The sequence below is a fragment of the Anomaloglossus baeobatrachus genome, chromosome 3 (genome assembly GCF_048569485.1).
Source record: "Anomaloglossus baeobatrachus isolate aAnoBae1 chromosome 3, aAnoBae1.hap1, whole genome shotgun sequence".
NCBI lineage: Eukaryota > Metazoa > Chordata > Amphibia > Anura > Aromobatidae > Anomaloglossus > Anomaloglossus baeobatrachus.
Genome location: NC_134355.1, coordinates 376,715,924 through 376,739,622, shown reverse-complemented (window position 1 = coordinate 376,739,622; position 23,699 = coordinate 376,715,924). Strand labels below are relative to the sequence as shown.

At 45.8% G+C, this 23,699-nt stretch overlaps 1 pseudogene; it reads left to right on the top strand.

Annotated features, from left to right (window-relative positions):
* The window catches only part of LOC142297245 (uncharacterized), a 160,076-nt pseudogene extending 138,651 nt beyond the window's left edge, over positions 1 to 21,425 (top strand).
* Positions 21,426 to 23,699: the final 2,274 nt, after the last annotated feature.

Below are 23,699 nucleotides of genomic sequence, written 5' to 3'. Positions count from 1 at the left end.
CCACTTTTATGCTAGCCGGGCGAGCAGGGATTTTAGCATACTCACTGGGCCACAGCACACAGAAAATCCAGAGGGGCTTGACTATGAATCTACACCTGGTCTTCTCTAGAGCCCCTGATGGTGAGGGCGTTACACTGCAGGTGTAAGTCCAGGTGCCACTCGAGAAGACTGGTGCTGCGACAGCTAGCCCCAGTGGTACGGGAGCAACAGTCACAGGTGGTAGGTGAGAGCGGCAGCAGGTATAGAGGTTCTGTCTGGGATGGATGGATGAATAGATGGATGGATAGATGCAGCAGCTGGTGAGGATACTTTGTGGCAGCGGGTATTGTGGCTGACATGGCAGCTTGTAGTAGTAGTGGCAGGTTAGGTAATACAGCAGCAGAACACTGGAATACAAATAGCAGCAGCAGAACTAGCACAGAGTAACAGCAGCAGTAGAGACTGCAGCACAGTGCTAGGGGACCTGACAACTAGCAACGTGTAAGACTTGTTGCCCAGGCACCACTGATAGGGCAGAGGTGCCTTAAGTACCTGTGGCCTCCTAGCTGACCTGGGAAGTACTTCCAAGTTAAGAGGACACTGGCCCTTTAAGAAAGGGGCGTGGCCATGGGCGTGCCCATCGTGTCGAGGCCGGGACCCTGGTAGGAGTACAGACGCTTTGGGGGACAGCAGCATGTGATGGGAACGGGACCACCGCTGCAGGATGCCTGGACAGGTGATAAAACCGACATCCTCACTTGGGGAGGGAAGCAAGATAGTGCGAGGACACCAGCATGAACGTTACAACCATTGCCCTCTCCAACCCCTCTGATACTCCGCACCACTCAACCATCCTCGCTCTGCCCTCCTCATCCATCTTCTATCTGCATAGAATCTCATCAGTAACAACCGCCATATCTTATCTCAGTCATGGGAAAATCTTCACTGAATACAGATTTTATCTCAGAATTGAGACTTTTGATAATGACTGATCAATTCTGGAAAAGAAAGAAGAAGCAAATATGTCTTATAAGATATATTACAAAGTTGCTTATTTTCATGTGTAGTATTGATTTTTGATATCAAACTTAAAACAGTGGTTACACTACCACAGCACCCTATTACAGTGTCTTGCGAAAGTATTCGGCCCCCTTGAATTTTTCAACCTTTTCCCACATTTCAGGCTTCAAACATAAAGATAAAAATATTTAAATTTTATGGTGAAGAAGTAACAAGTGGGACACAATTGTGAAGTTGAACGAAATGTATTGCTTATTTTAAACTTTTATAAAAAAAACTAGCTGTAGTACCCGGGCGTTGCCCGGGATAGTAACTGTCTCTCTGTCTCTCTCCCACTCTCTGTCTGTCTCTGTCTATCTCTCTGTCTGTCTCTTTCCCTATACGTCTCTGTGTGTCTGTCTGTGTCTATTTATCTGTCTGTCTCTGTATCAGTCTCTCTGTCTCTCTCTGTGTATCTGTGTCTGTCTGTCTCTGTCTGTCTCTCTCTCTGTGTCTGTCTCTCTCTGTGTCTGTCTCTCTCTCTATCTCTGTGTCTGACTCTTTCCCCGTCTGACTCTTTCCCCATCTGACTCTTTCCCCATCTGACTCTTTCCAAGTCTGTCTCTTTCCAAGTCTGTCTCTTTCCCTGGTCTGTCTCTTTCCCAGTCTGTCTCTTTCCCCATCTTTCCCTGTCTCTCTGTCTATCTCTTTTGCTGTCTGTCTCTTTCCAGGTCTGTCTCTTTCCCCGTCTGTCTCTTTCCCTGTCTGTCGCTTTCCCCGTCTTTCCCTGTCTGTCTTTGTCTGCCTCTCTGTCTGTCTCTTTTGCTGTCTATCTCTCTGTCTGTCTTTGTCCTTGTTTGTCTCTCTCTGTCTCTTTCTCTGTCTGCCTCTGTCTGTCTCTTTCCCCGTGTGTCTTTTTGTCTGTCTGTTTTTCCTATCTGTCTCTGTCTGTTTGTCTCTGTCTCTTTCTCTGTGTGCCTCTTTCTCTGTCTGTGCCTGTCTGTCTGTCTGTCTCTCAATCTGTGTCTGTCTGTGTCTGTCTCTCCACCGACATCATATTACCTCACACATAAGCTACTTATACTATGAATGTCCTTTGTTCCTATAGCAACCAATCATAGCTCTTATTAATAGCCTGTAGCTTGCAGCTCCATTCAGTTTAATGGAGGCAGGTTTTTTGGAGAGTAACTGAAAAGCGCAGGGTTAAATTTTCTTGTCAAAACATAGTCTATGATGTTCCCTGAGTCACAGGAGGCATCTGTGCAAAATTTTGTGATTGTAAATGCGACGGTGCAGATTACTTTAGCGGACATACACACATACATACACTCAGCTTTATATATTAGATTATAACTTGAAAATTGGGGCGTGCAATATTATTCGGCCCCTTTAAGTTAATACTTTGTAGCACCACTTTTTGCTGCGATTACAGCTACAAGTCGCTTGGGGTATGTCTCTATCAGTTTTGCACATCGAGAGACTGAAATTCTTGCCCATTTTTCCTTTGTAAATAGCTCCAGCTGAGTAAAGTTCAATGGAGAGCGTTTGTGAACAGCAGTTTTCAGCTCTTTCCACAGATTCTTGATTGGATTCAGGTCTGGACTTTGACTTGGCAGTTCTAACACCTGGATACATTTATTTGTGAACCATTCCATTGTAGATTTTGCTTTATGTTTTGGATCATTGTCTTGTTGAAATCTCTTTTGCAGACTCCAACTGGTTTTCTTCAAGAATGGTCCTGTATTTGGCTCCATCCATCTTCCCATCAATTTTAACCATCTTCCCTGTCCCTGCTGAAGAAAAGCAGGCTCAAACCATGATGCTGCCACCACCATGTTTAGCAGGGGGGATGGTGTGTTCAGGGTGATGAGCTGTGTTGCTTTTACGCCAAACATATCGTTTGGCATTGTGCCCAAATAGTCCGATTTTGGTTTCATCTGACCAGAGCACCTTCTTCCACATGTTTGGTGTGTCTCCCAGGTGGCTTGTGTTAAACTTTAAACGACACTTTTTATGGATATCTTTGAGAAATGGCTTTCTTCTTGCCACTCTTCCATAAAGGCCAGATTTGTGCAGTGTACGACTGATTGTTGTCCTATGGACAGACTCTCCCACCTCAGCTGTAGATCTCTTCAGTTCATCCAGAGTGATCATGGGCCTCTTGGCTGAATCTCTGATCAGTCTTCTTATTTGAGATAACATTTTTGATGGACGGCCGGGTCTTGATAGATTTGCAGTGGTATGATACTCCCTCCATTTCAATATGATCGCTTGCACAGTGCTCTTTGGGATGTTTAAGGTTTTGGAAATCTTTTTGTAACCAATTCTGGCTTTAAACTTCTGCACAACAGTATCACGGACCTGCCTGTTGAGTTCCTTGGTCTTCATGATGCTCTTTGTGCTTTAAACAGAATACTGAGACTATCACAGAGCTGGTGCATTTATACGGAGACTAGATTACACACAGGTGGCTTATATTTATCATCATCAGTCATTTAGGACAACATTGGATCATTCAGAGATCCTCAATGAATTTCTGGAGTGAGTTTGCTGCCCTGAAAGTGAAGGGGACGAATAATATTGCACGCCCCAATTTTCAGTTTATTATTTCTTACAAAAGTTTAAAATAAGCAATAAATTTTGTTCAACTTCAAAATTGTGTCCCACTTGTTGTTGATTCTTCACCATAAAATTATTTTTTTTTTATCTTTACGTTTGAAGCCTGAAATGTGGGAAAAGGTTGAAAACTTCAAGGGGGACGAATACTTTCGCAAGGCACTGTACAGCACCCCATATACATTATAATATCCACCACAGCCTCCATGTACAGCATGATGGCCCCTAAGACCCTAATATAGTATAATGGCTCCAATAGCCCATAAAATACAGTATAATATTCCCCACATCACCCCACACAGTTTGAAATCCACCACAGCACCCTATCCAGTATGGTCTCCAAAGCCCCCTGTATAATGTCCACCAAAGCACCATACACAGTATGGTCACTACAACCCCCAGTAAAATGTCACCTACAGCCCCCTATACAGTATGGGCACCACAGCCCCCCAGTATAATGTTCCTCACAGTCCCATATATTGTATGGTCATCACAGACTCCAGTATAATGTTCACCACAGCAACTATATGGTATGATGTCCCCACAGCCCCCTTTACAGTATAATTTCCCCACAGCTTTAAGTATAATGTCCTGCACAATCTCCAGTATAATATCCCCCACAGCCCCCAGAATAATGTTCTCCATAGCTCCCTATGCTACCTGACATCCCAACAGCCCAAATATAACATAATAACCATACAGTTCAAGTATAATGTCCCTCACAGCCCCCATATAAAAGGATAACTCCGCAACACCCATATAATGTGCTGTCCCCACAGGCCCTCACATACTGTGATGTCCCCCACAGCGCCTCATACACTGTGTGCAGAATTATTAGGCAAGTTGTATTTTAGAGGATTTTTTTTATTATTGATCAACAACTATGTTCTCAATCATCCCAAAAGATGCATAAATATCAAAGCTTAATATTTTTGGAAGTTGGAGTGGTTTTTTTTTTAGATTTTGCTATCTTAGGAGGATATCTGTTTGTGCAGGTAATTATTACTGTGCAGAATTATTAGGCAACTTAATAAAAACCAAATATATTTTCATCTCACTTGTTTATTTTTACCAGGTAAACCAATATAACTGCACAAAATTTAGAAATAAAAATTTCTGACATGCAAAAACAAAACCCAAAAAAATTAGTGACCAATATAGCCACCTTTCTTTATGATGACACTCAACAGCCTACCATCCATAGATTCTGGCAGTTACTTGATCTGTTTACGATCAACATTGCATGCAGCAGCCACCACAGCTTTCCAGACACTGTTTCGAGAGGTGTACTGTTTTCCTTCCCTGTAGATCTTACATTTTATGAGGGACCACAGGTTCTCTATGGGGTTTAGATCAGGTGAACAAGGGGGCATGTCCTTATTTTTTCATCTTTTAGACCTTTACTCGCCAGAGACGCCGTGGAGTAGTTGGATGCATGTGATGGAGCATTGTCCTGCATAAAAATCATGTTTTTCTTGAACGATACCGACTTCTTCCTGTACCACTGCTTGAAGAAGTTGTCTTCCATAAACTGGCAGTAGGTCTGGGTGTTGAGCTTCACTCCATCCTCAACCCGAAAAGGTCCCACAAGTTCATCTTTGATGATACCAGCCCATATCAGTACCCCACCTCCACCTTGCTGGCGTCTGAGTCGGAGTGGAGCTCTCTGCCCTTCAGTGATCCAGCCTCTGGCCCATCCATCTAGCCCATCAAGAGTCACTCTCATTTCATCAGTCCATAAAACCTTTGAAAAATCAGTCTTAAGATATTTCTTGGCCCAGTCTTGACGTTTTATCTTATGTTTCTTGTTTAAAGGTGGTCCTTTTTCAGCCTTCTTTACCTTGGCCATATCCCTGAGTGTGGCACACCTTGTGCTTTTTGATACTCCAGTAATGTTGCAGCTCTGAAATATGGTCAAACTGATAGTAAATGGCATCTTGGCAGCTTCACGCTTGATTTTCCTCAATTCATGGGCAGTTATTTTGCACCTTTTTTGCCCAACACGCTTCTTGTGACCCTGTTGGCTATTTGCCATGAAACGCTTGATTGTTCGGTGATCACGCTTCAAAAGTTTGGCAATTTCAAGACTGCTGCATCCCTCTGCAAGACATCTCACAATGTTGGACTTTTCAGAACCCATCAAATCTCCCTTCTGACCCATTTTGCCAAAGGACAAGAAGTTGCCTAATAATTAAGCACATCTTATATAGGGTGTTGATGTCATTACACCACACCCCTCCTCATTACAGAGATGCACATCACTGGATTAGTAGTTGGCTCTCAAGCATATACAGCTTGGAGTAGGACAACATGTATAAAAGCATCATGTGATCAAAATACTCATTTGCCTAATAATTCTGCACACAGTGTATAATGTCATGTCCCCGACTTCCTGCACCTCACATCATAAGATGCCCCCCATATCATCTCATATAATGTGATGTCTCCCACAGCTTTTCATATATTGTTTTGTCCCTCCAATTCCCCTTACATAATGTGCTGTCCCCCACAGTCTCCCATGTAATGTGATGTCATCCACAGCTTCTCATATATTGTGATATCCCCTACAGCCCCTCATATAATTTTATGTCCCCCACAACAGATCATATAATGTGACATCCCCCATAGTCAATTATGCTGAAACAAAAGATCCAGGCGGGCACTTCCTTTGAATGTAACGGTACTCGAATCCAAGGGTGGCAACCCCAATTTGCAACAATCTAATATCGGCACTCACAATCTTTATCTTCTGTCAGACTTTATTTTCACTTTCTCAAACTCAGCGGTCACAAATACAATATGATACTGTTTGAGAAAGGCTTGAGCGTACAAGCCAAAACGCGTCATACTGGATTTGTGACAGCTGAATTTGATAAAATGGAAAGAAATTCTGACAGAAGATAAAAAATGTGAGTGCTGATCTTATATGATTGCCACAGCCAAATAAGTGATGTTCCCCAGTCCCCATTTTGTGACCAAATAATATAAGAAAAATAAAAAAGAGCTTATACACACGTAATCCAGACTCCTTATCCACTGCGGTGCTGTCTCTTCTTCAACCTGATGAAACAGTGGGCTGTGGCTATCACTGCATTGTGCCACCCAACGTCCCCTGCGTTGTCGTTCAACATAGCACAGTCCAGAAGTAATAATAATAATATTTATTTCTATAGCGCCAACATATTCTGCAGCGCTTTACAATTCAGGAGGATCCTATACAAACAAGTAACAGTTATAGAAGATACAATATTTAAAGGGAAAAAAGGCAACCCTACTCGTGAGAGCTTACAATCTACAATGAGATGGGGGGGGGGCAAGGTACGAGTGCTTATTTACAATGACAATCCAGCCATCTCAAGGAAATGGGGGATAAGCCTGCATCTTGCTGGAGTTATGAGCTGAGCAGTGAGATAACTACAACTCCTTTGTTCATGTCATGGCACTCACATCAATTACATTTGCGTTTTAAATATGCAAATACAATTCAGTATGGGGAGTGAATGCCAGGTGCAGGTGGTTGTAAGGTCCTGGTGGTGGAAACGCTGGGCCATGCACCGGACTCCTCCAGCGGAGCAACCCGGAGCTAACCCCTATACAGGGACTGTCCGGTCACCCCGTCAGAGGGCCTTGATGCACGGTAGCCGAAGCACTAGCTGTGTGGGCACAGTCCGTTCCGGAAGGAGGAAGGAAGATGTCCCTGGTCACAAGGGTCCAGATGGTAGTCCCAACAACAAGGCTCTGGTTCTAGTGCCGGGTGGAGATGACAGGTGGAACCGGATCCAGCTGGACAAGAGGACGGAGGTCACCACGTGGCGTTGGGGATCGGAGCCGGGTCCGGACTGAAGAAGATGGTGGAGTCCTCAGCCGACAACCCTCCGACAGGAATTACGCAGCAGTCATGGTTAGGACCAGATGGCGTGGCTGGACGGCTCTGCGAGACAGACAAGGGTTAATACAGGACAATGCAAAGGGGGACCTGAACTCCTAGCTTACTAAACACGTAGAACCGGCCCCACCCACCTGGAAGAAGAATCCTCTTATACCCTGTACCTTCAAGCCAATATCCTGTTTCTAGACGCTGGCCCTTTAAGAAAGGGTGAATGACCGCGCGTGCGCCCTAACGCGCATGCGCGAGGCCTGAGTGTCTGAGACCAGGGAAGGAAGCGGCGCCGAGGAAGCAGGAGTGCCGGGCAGAGTGTCCTGCGATGCAGAGGGGCACCTGGAGCGGGAACACCTGGAGGATACTGGCGAGGGAGAGGGGGCAGGAGGACCGGGAGCGGGAGTGGTGAGCGGAGCGCGCTGTCGGGAACCGGGGAGCGTGACAGTAGCCAGTGGTATTAGTGACTCCCTGACAGTGCTCATCTGTTGTCATGCAATGTTCAGTTCCAGACTCATTAGGTGTCGCAGCGGTGTCAAGCTCTGTTCACACTGCAGAGCCTGACAAGCAACCTGCTGTCTCCTAGTTGATCAGTCAGAGCTGGATGTTGGCTGTTTCCTGTGCACTGTTTCCCAGTCCTGCAGCAATTAATCCCTGCTGACCTGGGAAACTCTGGTAGGAGCTCAGGTTACTAATTACCAATCACAGCAGTCTTTTGGATCCTGCTACTTAGTGCCGATAATAGCTCCAGCTTGTGCAGCGATTCTGGTCTTATTGTGGTGATCCAATTTTGGTGATCTGTAATGTGCTTAGTGTGCGTTGTGGAAGTTTTCCGGTTGTCAGTTTACTTCCTCCATTTTATGTTATTTTCCCCTGTGCATGCTTTGTCGCTGCTTTATTTTTGATTGCCGTGTGGACGAGTTTTGGGTTCTCCTCTGTCCGTGTTTAGTTGTGGGTTTGGTGACTACGGTCCAGACTCACCCCTTGGGTGGAGGAGGGAGAGGAGAGTTACACCAAGGTTTGGACAGGAGTTAGGGTCACACTGGCGACTCAGACCTCGCTACCATCAAGCGTACCTCTGAGCTAAGGGACAGCGCAGAGTCCCCAGTCTGACTGCTCAGCCTAGGTGTCCCTGTCCAGTTATCCGATCCCCGTGACACCTGTGTGCCTGCGCTGTGGAAGTCAGTGTGCTGAATGTCTGCGGCTGGAGGAAGGTGTTGGGTGGTCACAAGCATCGGAGTACGTCAGTCTTTTTTTTTTAAACTGAGCCCCCTTAAGGGAGGCAAAGAGTAGCGCCCTCGGCGGGTGACTACCATACTTGGCCCCCCCCCCCCCCCCCCGTCCTAGCCCTGCTTATATTCACATGTTACAAAAGGAACACTAAGTAAATCACAAGGTTCATGGTAACATGGTTAGTAATAAACCTATAAACCTTGAGTTGAAAGGAAATGTAAAAACCTCTAAGGGTACCTTCACACTTAGCGATGCAGCAGCGATCCGACCAGCGATCTGACCTGGTCAGGATCGCTGCTGCATCGCTACATGGTCGCTGGTGAGCTGTCAAACAGGCAGATCTCACCAGCGACCAGTGAACAGCCCCCAGCCAGCAGCGACGTGCAAGCGACGCTGCGCTTGCACGGAGCCGCCGTCTGGAAGCTGCGGAGACTGGTAACTAAGGTAAACATCGGGTATGGTTACCCGATGTTTACATTAGTTACCAGTGTGAGCAGGGAGCCGCGCACACTGAGCGCTGGCTCCTTGCTCTCCTAGCTACAGCACACATCGGGTTAATTAACCCGATGTGTAATGCAGCTACATGTGCAGAGAGCAGGGAGCCTCGCACACTGCTTAGCGCTGGCTCCTTGCTCTCCTAGCTGCTGTACACATCGGGTTAATTAACCCGATGTGTACAGCAGCTACATGTGCAGAGAGCCGGAGCCGGCAGCACAGGCAGCGTGAGAGCTGCAGAGGCTGGTAACTAAGGTAAATATCGGGTAACCACCTTGGTTACCCGATGTTTATCTTGGATACAGCTTACCTCAGCTGTCAGACGCCGGCTCCTGCTCCCTGCTCGCTTCATTTGTCGCTCTCTTGCTGTCACACACAGCGATCTGTGTGTCACAGCAGGAGAGCGGCTTTGAAGAAAACGAACCAGGGCTGTGTGTAACGAGCAGCGATCTCGCAGCAGGGGCCAGATCGCTGCTCAGTGTCACACACAGCGAGATCGCTAATGAGGTCACTGCTGCGTCACAAAAAGCGTGACTCAGCAGCGATCTCGGCAGCGAGCTCGCTGTGTGTGAAGCACCCCTTAATCATCTGAATGCCATTAAGCTGTTTACAGCCTCAGGATAATTAAGTAGTGTGACAATGGGAAACAGTGATAAGACAAGTCTCCTGACAGTTCACATTCAATGCTAGCTCATAATGTGATCTAGAGGTTAACTAAATGCAAGAAACACAGACCCTAGTAATCAAGTGGAAATCAAAAGATCAAATCAATTCAAATCTTTATTTTTATATAGCGCTAACATATTCCGCAACGCTTTACATACATCAGGAACACTGTCCCCATTGGGGCTCACAATCTAAAGTCCCTATCTGTATGTTTTTGGAGTGTGGGAGGAAACCGGAGTACCCGGAGGAAACCCACGCAAACACGGGGAGAACATACAAACTCCTTGCAGATAGTGTCCTTGGTGGGAATTGAACCCAGGACCCCAGCGCTGCAAGACTGCAGTGCTAACCACTGAGTCACCGTGCTGCCCGGTGAAAGAGCTGATGATAGCGTGTAAAGCACCCTTAAGTGTCTGCCAGAACTAGAGGTGAACCATTATTGGCTATTTTGAGCAGTCTTAAAGCCCAGTCACACACAACGACTTACCAGCGATCCTGACAACGATACGACCTAACAAGGATCGCTGGTAAGTCGCTGGGAGGTCGCTGGTGAGATGTCACACAGTCAGACCTTACCAACAACGCAGTAGCGACCTGTATAACGATCTCGGCGGTCATTGGGACCCTGTCACATAGTGTCAAACACAGCGATGCGTCTTGCCCAGCAGGACATCGCCTTTGAAGAAAATGGTCTGGAGCATTCTGCAACGACTAGAGATCTCACAGCAGGGGCCTTATCGCTGGTAGGTGTCACACATAACGAGATCGCTGGCGAGATCGTTGCTGCGTCACAGAAACTGTGACTCAGCAACAATCTCGTTAGCGATCTCGTTGTGTGTGACGGGGCCTTTAGCCTAGAGAAAATGAATTGAGTGGAGGTAGCTGCAAAACCTGTTACTGGAATTCCTGTGGGCCAACAGTCAGATATTCAGTATTCCATATCCTTTAAATAAGAAATAACTTGCTATTTTGGGAATAACCCTTTAATTGCATCAATTTGCTTATTCTTTCCCCTCTCCTGTCCATGTGCGTTGTGTATGTTGGTTCTTCGCTCTGATTTTCAGTGCAGCCATGTAGTGTATGTCTGTACCACTTAAGGCTCTGGGTGCAGGACTGTACAGATGTACACAGCTGTCTTCTCCACATCAGGTCACTGACAGTAGGGGAGAGTCATTGATGTGTAGTAAATTCAGGTAGTGCCGACAAGTAGAAGCAGCAAGTTCCAGCAGTCCTGCCAAAGGAACACATTTGTACTCACAGCAGACCCTGCATTTCTAATTTGTAGAGGGTGGGAAGTTGTTGTCAGCTCGCAGGCACCTAACCTGCCCTTACAATGTAATAAAGAGCAGGTGATAATGACGAAATGTTATCACAAGAGGGATTTGGCTCCCCCAGATTTGCAGATGAAGTGCACAGGAGAGCAGAAGCTGGGGAAGGACTTCACATACTATGCTGTTAGGCCCCTTTCACACGTCCGTTGGAAAAACGCACGTGTTGCACAGTCTATTTTATCCATCTGTGTGACCATCCGTGTGCTATCCATGTGCCATCTGTGTGGCATCCGTATGACATCTGTGTGACACACGTGAGACGGTGTATTGCCAAAAAAACCTCATGGTACTGAATAAATGTTTTTTATCGTAAAAGCTGGGCAAAGCTAGATAAATTATAGACAGACATATGATAGATAGCTGTACAAGCTATTTAGCCAAATAAATAAATTAAAGGGGAAAAAAATGATGTGGGGTTTCCCCTAATTTTGATAACCAGCAAAGTTAAAGCAGCAGCTGCAGGCTGCAACCCTTAGCTATCTACTGGTTCTGAAAAATAGAGGGGACCCCTGCTGTTTTTTTTTTCAAATTATTTAAATAAATAATGTAAAAAAACGTTGTGGAGTCCCCCCTTTCATAACCAGCCAAAGTACAGCAGACAAAAAGGGGCTGGTACTAGTAGGGTGGAAAGGCCCATGATTATTTCATCCTTCCCAGTCTAAAAATAGGAGCCCGTAGCCACCTAAGTAGTGATGCATCTGTTAGATGCGCCAATTCTGACTCTATCTGGTTCTTCCCAATTGCCCTGGTGCGGTGGTAATTGGGATAATGGTTTGTGGGGTTGATGTCAGCTGTGAATTGATAGCTGGCATCAAGCCCTTGGGTTAGTTATAGAGAGGCATCTATCAGACATCCCTATTTCTAACCCAGCAGATGTAAAGAGAAAAAAAACACACACAAAAATATTTTACTTAAAAAAACACCCCCAAACTGTAGCGCTCATTCACCAATTTGGTAGAAAAAATGAAGCCATGAAGTTCTGACGTAATCCAACGAAGCTGAAGTAGTCCACAAAAGCGAAACTGAAAAAACATAAAAAGAGAAATTAAAAAAATAAACACAGGACACAGTCTCTCGTTCAACAATTTCTTCCCGAAACAACTCCCACCCAGCTACAATGTAATCCTCATTGAGGTCCCATGTTGTTCCCTGACTCAGTCACCCAGCATATCGAGAGCATTCAGAAAACGAGCCCCATAGGCTCTAAAAGGTCTCACGTTGTGCACTGCGAGAGATGGAAGTGGTGCCAAGCATTGACGTCATGAGGATACCATAGTTCATAGCAACCAGGTCACACAGAGGGTAGCCGTGAGCCGGTAGCAGTGAACTGCAGTAACCTTGTGACATGACTGCGGTTGACGGTTACCTTCTGCGTTACCTGGCTGCTGTGAACTGCAGTAACCTCAGATCTATAGTGTATATTTGTCATGATTTCACCATTCACGGTATCCTTGGCATGCAGTGAGTGAGTGGCCCTTATACAGTAATTATGTCACCCACCCTGGCCCTGATCCTGCAATATTGCCCTACATCCTAGGCCCTTTATTTAGTAATGTCCCTATTCTAGTCCCTTTATTTAAAAATGTCTCACATCCTGAGATAATGTCCCCAATTTTGGCCCCCTTTATTTAATAAGGTCCTTAATCCTGGCCTGTTTATTTCTTAATGTCCCAATACCGGCCCCTTTATTTAATAATGTTACCATCCTTGGCCCCTTTAATTATGTCCACATTCTGACCCCTTTATTTAATAATGTCCCCCATCCTGGGCTCCTTTGTCCCCCCATCCTGGGCTCTTTTATTTAGTAATGTTCCCCATTTCTGGGAGCCAATGTCCTTCGTCTTAAGGCCGTTTTACACGCTACGATTTATCTGACGTTCTCAGTAACGATTTGCCGAGATCACACATAGGTCGTTTATTAGCGGTCACCTGTACACATCTCACCAACAACGCAACCAGTGATCAGCGATATATTATTTGACCAAGGCGGTCGTGTGGATATTGTTCGACGTTGGCAGGGTGTAAAACGTAGCAAGTCTGCTGCATTCCAAACGATGACCAATATTTTGAAACTGAATGACGTATTAGCGATCAACGATTTTCAACCCATTTGCGATCGTTCGGAGTCGCACATAGATGTCACACGCAACAACGTTGCTAACGATGCCGGATGTGGGTCACAGAATCCGTGACCCCAACGACATATCCTCAGATAAATTGTAGCGTGTAACACCACCTTTAGGCTCCTATATTGCCATCCTGAGCCTCTATGTCCCCACATCCTGGGACCTTATATCCCCCATTCTGGACCTGATGTCCCCCATCCTGCCAGTCTTCTGGAACACAGTAAATTAATAAAAAAGATTCTTAGTAGCTCACACTCCAAAGGTGAGCGGCATTCACTTGCTGCTCCATATTGGTGCTGCTTGCAGCCAGTGCATGGTAGTGGCATCATATGCCGTCGCGACAAGCATGCTGATACCAGCTACCGACCTCTGATAGGCCAGCAGCCATTTCAACTATTGTACCACAATGCATTTCCACTGAATGTGTGTCCGAGGATGCACATCAGTTGAAATCAGTGCTATTACCGACAGACCCTCACGTAATCCTGCTCAAGGGGCTCACCAAGAACCTGGAGACCACCAAGGATTCTCCGTTATCCCGCTGGATCAGACAGTTGTCGCGGGCGGAGGGGTGGGAATGCCGCTCGTCTGGGATCGCTGGCGCTCGGGTCCGGTGCTTCTGCTCCTCAGTAGCTCGAGCACGGGGCCGGACCCGGGGCTCGAGCAGCGCCTCCTCGGCCACGAGTGAAAAGGTGATTTTTTGGTGGATGTTTTGGGATGTCGGTCGTGACGCCACCCACGGGTTGTGGTGATGGTGGGCACCAAAGCTGCTAGTGACAGGGGATCCCGGGAGCGATGGCGGAGAGCAGCTAAGGTGTTGACCCCCTCCGTGGGTAGGGGCTGTTGGTCCCGGGGCCCCAGTTGGGGAGTAGGGAGGAGGTATAGGTGCCGAGGTGGGGAGGCAAGCGTGGGGCGCGGGTGCAACGTTGCGGTGCAGCGCGGTGCCGGATGGCACTGTTGTACTCACTCAGACACAGAAGGACAGAGTCTCTGGTAAACCAAACGGCTGGATGGACAGGGCCCACAGCCGGCTGCGGTGTTCTCACTCTCCCCGGACGGGTTGATGACGGCTGTCGTTTTCCTGCACCTGTGTAAGTGTATTTGACTCCCTATGGCTTCCCACGGGTAGTCCGCTCCCCGGCGTGTACGTGTCGGGAGAGCCCGTTTGCCCGCAGGCGCTGGCCCTTGGATCTCTGGCCCTTGGCGGTGGCACTTATCCGGAAGGGTTGGGCTGTTGCCTTCTGACGGGACTTAGGTGGATGAATGAACCCCTGAGGTCCAGACCGCAATCAGATAATTTGACCTTTTCGGGGGCTCCTAGTCTGGTCGGGGTCTGAGTACCCTGCCTTGGTGGTTGGCTTCAATCTGCTCCCCGGTTCGGTACCGGCGGGCCACCGCCCGACCCCGGTCCTACGGTTCTGCTGACCTACACCAACTCCTGCAGACGGCCACCACCGTCTGCCGACCTTGCTGAACGTGCCTGGGCTCCAACCCAGACACCAACAGTTTTCACTCCTCTCCCTTTCACTACCACAAACTCTCCCTCGTCTTTTCCTGCCTCCAGGCCTGTGAACTCCTCGGTGGGTGGGGTCAACAACCTGGCTCCGCCCCACCTGGTGTGGACATCAAGCCTGGAAGGTGGCAACAAGGGTTTGATTGACTGGTGTCACCTACCCAGGGGAGGGGGTGTGTGTGTGTTGTTAGTGTACTGTGACCCCTGGGGGTCCAGGGCGTCACACTGACCCTGATTAATTTCTATAAAAAGAACATAAATCTTTCCTTGTCTACCTGAAAGCTATTTGCAAACTGTAACATGCCAAAAGACAACCAAGTCTATCAAACCTTCCATACACATATATACTGTCAGCTCCAGGTTCAGCTGGCTGTACTATTAATCAGGGTGTGTTTCATTGTAAACAGCAGTAGGTTAAAAACTCAGGGCTGCAAATGGTCCATCCTCCCAGTGTCATACAGCTGCTCCACTGCCGCTCCTTCTCTCATACGGGAAAGGATTACTCATACTCATCTTGCCTTAACTCCATTGCTTCTGCTTCTGTCAGACTTGCAGGCCAAGCCTACAGCTGAGAATGGATGGGGTGAGAGGGCAGCATGGAAAAGAAACCTGTGCTTAGCAGGGATTGGCAGAAAATGGAAGCTCCCCTCTCATAATCCTTCCTTCTCAATTCAGCTCCTGTTTGTACTTTGCATATTAACACTTTTGGCACATACGCTGTACAAACTGCAGAATTTTTTTTTTAAGAACACGGACAGTGTTTTTTTTTGCCAGACACTACAGACGACAGAAAAAACCCCAAACCAAACCTAATTTTTGCATTTTTGTAGACAGTCTGTAAATTTACAGGTGGTTGGCAACGTTGATGTACAGACATTGGAGGAACAAGGCCCAGCATTGTAGAAGTTACAGTAATAATACAGACTCATTGTTAAAAATATTACAGTTTTTCTGCAAAGATCTTGTGATCCCTTATCCATAGAGCAGGAAAATACTATGCTGATTGTTGGGGTCCAACTGCTGGGACCCAGCAGGGATCTGAAGACTAAAGGGGGCTTTACACGCTACGATATCGTTAATGTTTTATCGTCGGGGTCACGTTGTTAGTGACGCACATCTGGCGTCATTAACGATATCGCAGCGTGTGACACTGACCAGCGACCTTAAGCAACCTCAAAAATGGTGAAAATCGTTCACCATGGAGAGGTCGTCCCAAACTCAAAAATCAGTAAGGGTTGTTTATCCATGTTGTTCATCGCTCATGCGGCAGCACAGTGACACCGCAGGAGCGAAGGACCGTCTCCTTACCTGCCGCTGGCCCCAATGCGGAAGGAAGGAGGTGGGCGGGATGTTACATCCTGCTCATCTCCGCCCCTCCGCTTTGATTGGGCCGGCCGCTTAGTGACGTTGCGGTGACGTCGCTGTGATGCTGAACATCCCTCCCCCTTGAAGGAGGGATTGTTTGGCAGTCACAGCGCCGCCGCCGACCAGGCAAGTACGTGTGTCGCTGCCGTTAGCGATAATGTTCGCTACGGCAGCGATCACAAATAATCGCATGCGCGACGGGGTGTGGTACTTACATGCTCGATATCGCTAGAAATTGCTAGCGATATCGCTACCGTGGTAAAGCCCCCTTAAGGCCTACATCTCAAGATCAGCATTTAGATCCTGATCCTGAATTGCTCAGCAGTTGCTCTATTCATTGTCTATTGTACTAACAAAATAGAGTGCGGTACTTGTCAGTCCCATAGACTGAGGCAGGTGAGCACCATTTCTCCATTCCGGCTGTCGCTGCAGAGCCTCTCTCGGGTTTTCTGACCCCTGATCTTGGGATCTCAGGTGTTTCAGAAGTCGAACCCCCAGTGATCAACAAGTATCCCCTATTTTTGGGAATTATCCTTTAATATCTTTTTCCTTTTAAATAACTAAATCTAGAAATATTGTGCAATAAAGCTAGGATAACACGGTGAAAGCATTATTGAGATCTCTGTTCTGCACTTTGTGGTCTACAAATTGCTCTTTCAAGGTCTGATTAGACAGCCTGGGAATGACAGGAATACACTTAGTGCTGGCAGCCTCCTCGGTGTCCTTGATATCATGGGCACAGCTTTCCACCATATCAGACTGCCATAAGTCTGTAAACAAGGTATTTTCTTATTGTTCCGTTCCTATCCGTGACCAGTCTCCTCATTCAGATAATTTTAGCTCTCTCAGATAGGGCGACTTATAGCCACACCTTGAATGATTGTGAATGAAAACACTCTAGTAAGAATAAAGTTCAAGGCCACAATGACACACCACATGGTCACATTACTGCTGAGTATATAAAAGATCACATTGACTGACTGGCGACATAGTAGATAGACTTGCTTCTCTGACATCCTTCACGTCAGCCTAAGTAGTTTAGGTGCCTACAACACAGCAATGGCTTGTAGGCCGGAAAGACCAGGAACTTGTCAGTGTACACGAGATCCAGTCAACAGTATTCTCTTCCAAATGCTTAATTCAGGCAGCCCCGCAAAGACAAATCTTCACGCAACACATATGTAATCCAAAATCGAGGATGCCCCTGTGACGGAAATAGGAAAGTGTTACTCAAAAATCCTGATGTTATCTGCCAGAAGGCTTCAGACGTTCTGTTGAAGACAGTGACTTTTATTAGAAATCTACCTTCCTTCTATCAGCTGCTCCAGGATGACCAGATCCTGCTGGTAAGGAAGTGCTGGGCACCCCTTTTTGTTTTGGGATTGGCAACAGGAAAGAGTTAATTTGAATGGGAAGAACTTTCTATGCCCAGTCTATTGAAGAAGATTCTCCTTAACCAGTCGTCTAATGCTCCTGATATCACATTGACATCGGATGCTGGGGTGCCTTTCAAAGAAGTACAAAGACTACAGAGGTTTCTGCATAAACTCTGGAGCCTGGACATTTGCACAAAGGAATATGCCTACCTTAAAGGCATGGTGCTGTTTAACCCAGGTAAGTCCTCATTGTCATATATTCCTGTATAAGTACGTATGAGGTCAAATTTATAACGGATGGAGAAAATGCTACCGTCAAGCCTCGTCCTATTTGCTTTTTAGATTGATTCCGTTTTTATTCACTGAAAAAAAAAATCATCCGTAAGAACAATAATTGACAATCACTTCACAATGTAAATATTTAATTGGCCATACTTGTATGCAATGTTAGACTGAGCTGCCAAGGGCCCACCTTTAACACTGATTCTATGGGCCCACTGTTCAGCTAGCCTCATTCACACATTTATCTATGTAATAATGCAGTGGTTAGATTGTTGAGTGAATGATGAGATGTTGCTTTTTTCTGTACATAGTGAATAATGTAATGGGGTTAAATACTGATCATATTGGGAGGCTAGTGGCTCAATCCAGCAAAGGAGCCCAGCGGGGATTCCCCTGTTCACCTGTGGGCCAGTAAGAGTCTGCTTCTATGAGGAGGAGAAGGGAACTTACGAACGAATGATGATCATCCCTTTTTACAGGCAATTTATCTGCCCTTAGTCTTAGGCGGGCTGTGCACACTACGACATCGCAGGTGCGATGTTGGTGGGGTCAAATTGAAAGTGACGCACTTCCTGCGTCACAGTCGACATCGTAGTGTGCAAATCCTTGATGAGACGATTAACGAGCGCAAAAACGTCATTATCGTATCATCGGTGTAGGGTCCGACATTTCCATTATGCCGGTGCAGCGACGGAACGATGTTGTTCCTCCTTCCCGCAGGCAGCACACATCGCTGTGTGTGAAGCCTCTGGAGCGAGGAACATCTCCTACCTGCGTCCCGGCTGCAATGCGGAAGGAAGGAGGTGGGCAGGATGTTTACTTCCCGCTCATCTCCGCCCCTCCGCTCCTATTGGCCGCCTGCCGTGTGACGTCGCTGTGACGCTGCATGACCCGCCCCCCTTAGGAAGTAGGCGGGTCGCCAGCCAGAGCGACGTCGCAGGGCAGGTGAGTGCATGTGAAGCTGGCGTAGCGATAATGTTCGCTACGCCAGCAATCACAAGATATCGCTGCTGCGACGGGGGCGGGGACTATCACGCTCGGCATCGCAAGCATCGGCTTGCGATCTCGCAGCGTGCAAAGGGCCCCTTAGTTTTCTCCTTTGACATACTCAGCTCTATGTTTTTGCCCATGTCCCTATTCCCTCTGAATTGTCCATTGAATCTTTTGTTGTTTGACACCAGAGACGAGCAGCTAGGCCATTGTCAGGGATTTCCCAGTGTAATTTGAAGACCAAGGTTACCCTATTTACGAGTAGGTACCATATCTAGAAAGGATGGCACTAAGGTTTGTATTGAGACCTTCATTGCCTATTCACATCTATTAACTTTCTGCTAAATGCTTGTTCATCCGACACCCCTGCTCATGTACTCTGGATGCTTGTTCATCCGACACCCCTTCTCATGTACTCTGGATGCTTGTTCATCCGACACCCCTGCTCATGTACTCTGGATGCTTGTTCATCCGACACCCCTTCTCATGTACTCTGGATGCTTGTTCATCCGACACCCTTTCTCATGTACTCTGGATGCTTGTTCATACGACACCCCTTCTCATGTACTCTGGGTGTTTATTCATCCGACACCCCATTCTCATGTACTCTGGGTGCTTGTTCATCCGACACCCCATTTCATGTACTCTGGATGCTTGTACATCTGACATCCCATTCTCATGTACTCTGGGAGCTTGTTCATCCGACACCCCATTCTCATGTACTCTGGATGCTTGTTCATCCGATACCCCATTTCATGTACTCTGGGCGCTTGTTCATCCGACACCCCATTCTCATGTGATCTTGGTAGTTGTCCATCCGACACCCCATTCTCATGTACTCTGGATGCTTGCTCATCCGACACCCCATTCTCATGTACTCTGGATGCTTGTTCAACCCATACCCCATTTCACGTACGCTGGGTGCTTGTTTATCCAACACCCAATTCTCATGTACTCTGGATGCTTGTTCATACGACACCCCTTCTCATGTACTCTGGGTGTTTGTTCATCCGACACCCCATTTCATGTACTCTGGATGCTTGTACATCTGACATCCTATTCTCATGTACTCTGGGCGCTTGTTCATCCGACACCCCATTCTCATGTGATCTTGGTACTTGTCCATCCGACACCCCATTCTCATGTACTCTGGATGCTTGCTCATCCGACACCCCTTTCTCATGTACTCTGGATGCTTGTTCATCCGATACCCCATTTCATGTACTCTAGGCGCTTGTTCATCCGACACCCCATTCTCATGTGATCTTGGTACTTGTCCATCCGACACCCCATTCTCATGTACTCTGGGTGCTTATTCATCCGACACCCCATTCTCATGTGATCTTGGTGCTTGTTCATCCGACACCCAATTCTCATGTACTCTGGATGCTTGCTCATCCGACACCCCATTCTCATGTACTCTGGATGCTTGTTCAACCAATACCCCATTTCATGTACTCTAGGCGCTTGTTCATCCGACACCCCATTCTCATGTGATCTTGGTACTTGTCCATCCGACACCCCATTCTCATGTACTCTGGGTGCTTATTCATCCGACACCCCATTCTCATGTGATCTTGGTGCTTGTTCATCCGACACCCCATTCTCATGTACTGTGGGTTTCACTGATTTTATTGTCGAAAAAACCTCTTGAGATATAATATAATATAATAAAGGTTATATCGACCATATTTGAGGTCCAAAAATTAATTAGGACTTTAAGATAATAAACCCGCAACAAGTGCTTGATTATAATAATTACGATGGCTGGTTTGTGATACGTGCAGGTACTGGGACAATTATCTTGAGTTCAAGAGACTGGTAGAGCCAGGAGCTTTGAAATTATCTCAGTTCAACCAGGACATAGTCATAAACTGTATTTAGTCTACGATAGGAGGTTCCTATCAAATGTACTGATCATAGTGCTAATCACAACACTTTCATTTCACAGCTTCACCTTATTGCTATAGTGCAAGAGCTACTGTATGTCAAAGAGGTTGTTAATACATAATTAGTAATAATTACATGAAAATAGTGTAAAGGGCACATCTTTTTCTAATTCATCACTGCTACACCTGTAAGCCTGTGTACTTGGAAATATAAATGCCATCTTTTTTCTTTCTTTGTCACAAGGAATCAGAGGTATGAGATTCCCCCAGTATGTTCAGACCCTACAACTGGAAGCTCAACAAACGCTGATGGAGTTCACCTCAATGATGCAGAACATGAGTCACGTCCGCTTCACGAGAATGCTGGAGGCTCTGGACAATCTAAAAGCCATTGACTCACAAGTTATTACAGAACTCTTTTTCAGACCCATTTCTGGAGAGATAAATTTGGAAGATCTATTGCTTGAAACACTGTTTTTCAAGTAGAGGGAAATCTATAGGAATCTGACTCATTTGTTTGGTTTGTTTTAATAGCACATCTTCATAGATAAAAAGAGCAAGATGAATATTATTATAAAAATGTTGTTCTAGAAGATGAATACGTTAAAGGGGTTTTCCTGGATAACTTTAGTGATGAACTGTCTAATAATAAGAATAATATTAGCAAACACCTCCAATTAGAAATGTAGCATAGTTCTCCTAATATGCTATGTCTCTTACCTCATGTGCAGGGCATTGCAGCTTAGGTATCCATGGTTACAACCTTGAGCAACTAACTGTCAGTGAGTGGATGTAACCATGGATACCAAAGCTGCAATGCCCTGCACATGAGGTAAGAGACATGGCTATATCAGGAGAACTATACTACATTTTTAATTGGATGTATTTGCTAAAATTAATATTATTACAAGTACTACATATTGGGATAATATATTGGACATGGGACTAACCCTTTAAGTACTGCAGTACAATTCATATGTAAGTGAATAGGAGAGGAGCTGTAGTACCTGGAAATAGACACTACACACTGAATGGAGCTGTGATATTCTGCACTTTTCACTGTTTACATCCGGCCACCACTAGCGCTAATAGCAGTTGATCAGTGGTGGTACTAGGTGTCAGACGCCAGCAATCCAATACTGATGGCCAATTCTAAGGACACAGTATGTCTTAAGCCTCTAAAAAGTATTTTTATTTATTTTTTTTATAAAAATAAAGGAGGTTTCTATCACTTTGGATGAGCACTCAAGATCTACCAGAGTTGATAGAGAGGTCTAAAATAAAAGCACATTGAGGTGTATGTGAGGATGAAGGTGAGGTGGGGGATTATTGGGGTAATGGAGGTGGGGGGGGGGGGGACACAGCTCAAAAGCAGTACACTTAGCAAGAAGCTATTCAAAGTTTTAAAGGGAATTGATCATTTGTTTGCCAATTGAAAACTAATGTATATTTTAGTTTTGTATAATTCTTTTGTTTTATTTTTATATTTAACGTTGTGTTAAGTTTATAAAACGAGGATCCTATTATATTCTAATACGAACTCTGCACTTATGCTAAAATGTGTATTTATTTATTTTTTAATATCAATAAAGTAAAATAAAATATTTTATTAATAAACAGATTTGTGTTTCTTTAGTAGCACTAACATTTTCATTGTGAACTATTAAAACTTAATATATGGAGATCATGTTTGTGTAACAAGATATATAGGCTTTTTTGGCACCAACTCAAAAAGAATCTTGATCGACTTGCCATTACTGAGCTTTCTTTGATGACATGTCTTCATTTTTGAATTGCTGCATTCAGAGACCCATAAGGTTTTAATTTTTCCATCAATTTAGGTCTATAGGGCTTGTATTTTATGGGATACTAGCTGTACTACCCGGCTTCGCCCGGGTTTATAACTGTTGTTAACAAAATAGAATGTATTATCAAAAATTTATTCTGCACACAAAAACCACAAAACAAATAGATAGAAATGTAATTATTAAAAGGCAAAAACTAAGCTAATAGAAGCATTTCACAACATATATTTCAACACCACAGATATTCCACACAGATTTAACTAAATTGGCCAAGTAATGTGCTCCGTCTGTCTCTTTCCAGGTCTGTCTCTTTCCAGGTCTGTCTCTTTCCCCGTCTGTCTCTTTCCCCATCTGCCTGTCTGTCTGTCTCTTTTTTTGTCTGTCTCTATCTCTGTTTCTTTCCCCATCTGTCTCTTTCTAGGTCTGTCTCTTTCCCAGGTCTGTCTCTTTCCCCATCTGTCTCCCCGTCTCTTTGTCTGTGTCTTTTCATGTCTATCTCTTTCCCTGTCTGCCTGTCTCTGTCTGTCTCTTTCCTTGTCTGTCTCTATTTCTCTGTCTCTTTCCCCGTCTGTCTCTATCAAGGTCTGTGTCTTTCCCCATCTATATTTGTCTGTCTCTCTTGCTGTCTCCTCCTTCCCTGTCTGCCTGTCTCTGTCCCTGTCTGCATGTCTTTCTGCCTCTTTCCCCATCTGTCTCTTTCCCCATCTGTCTCTTTCCCCATCTCGCTCTTTCCAGGTATGTCTCTTTCCCCATCTGTCTCTTTCCCCATCTCTCTCTTTCCAGGTATGTCTCTTTCCAGGTCTGTCTCTTTCCAAGTTTGTCTCTTTCCAAGTTTGTCTCTGTCTGTCTCTTTCCAGGTCTGTCTCTGTCTGTGTCTTTCACCGCCTATCTGTCTGTCTCTTTCCCTGTCTGTCTCTGTCTGTCTCTTTCCAGGTCTGTCTCTGTCTGTCTATTTCCAGGTCTGTCTCTTTCACCGTCTATCTCTGTCTGTCTCTTTCACCATCTGTCTCTGTCTGTTTCTATCTCTCTGTCTCTTTCACCGTCTGTCTCTCCGTCTGTCTCTCCATCTGTCTCTCTGTCTGTCTCTCTCTCTATCCGTCTCCCCACCAACATCTTATTACCTCACATATAAGCTTCTTATACTATGAATGTCTTTT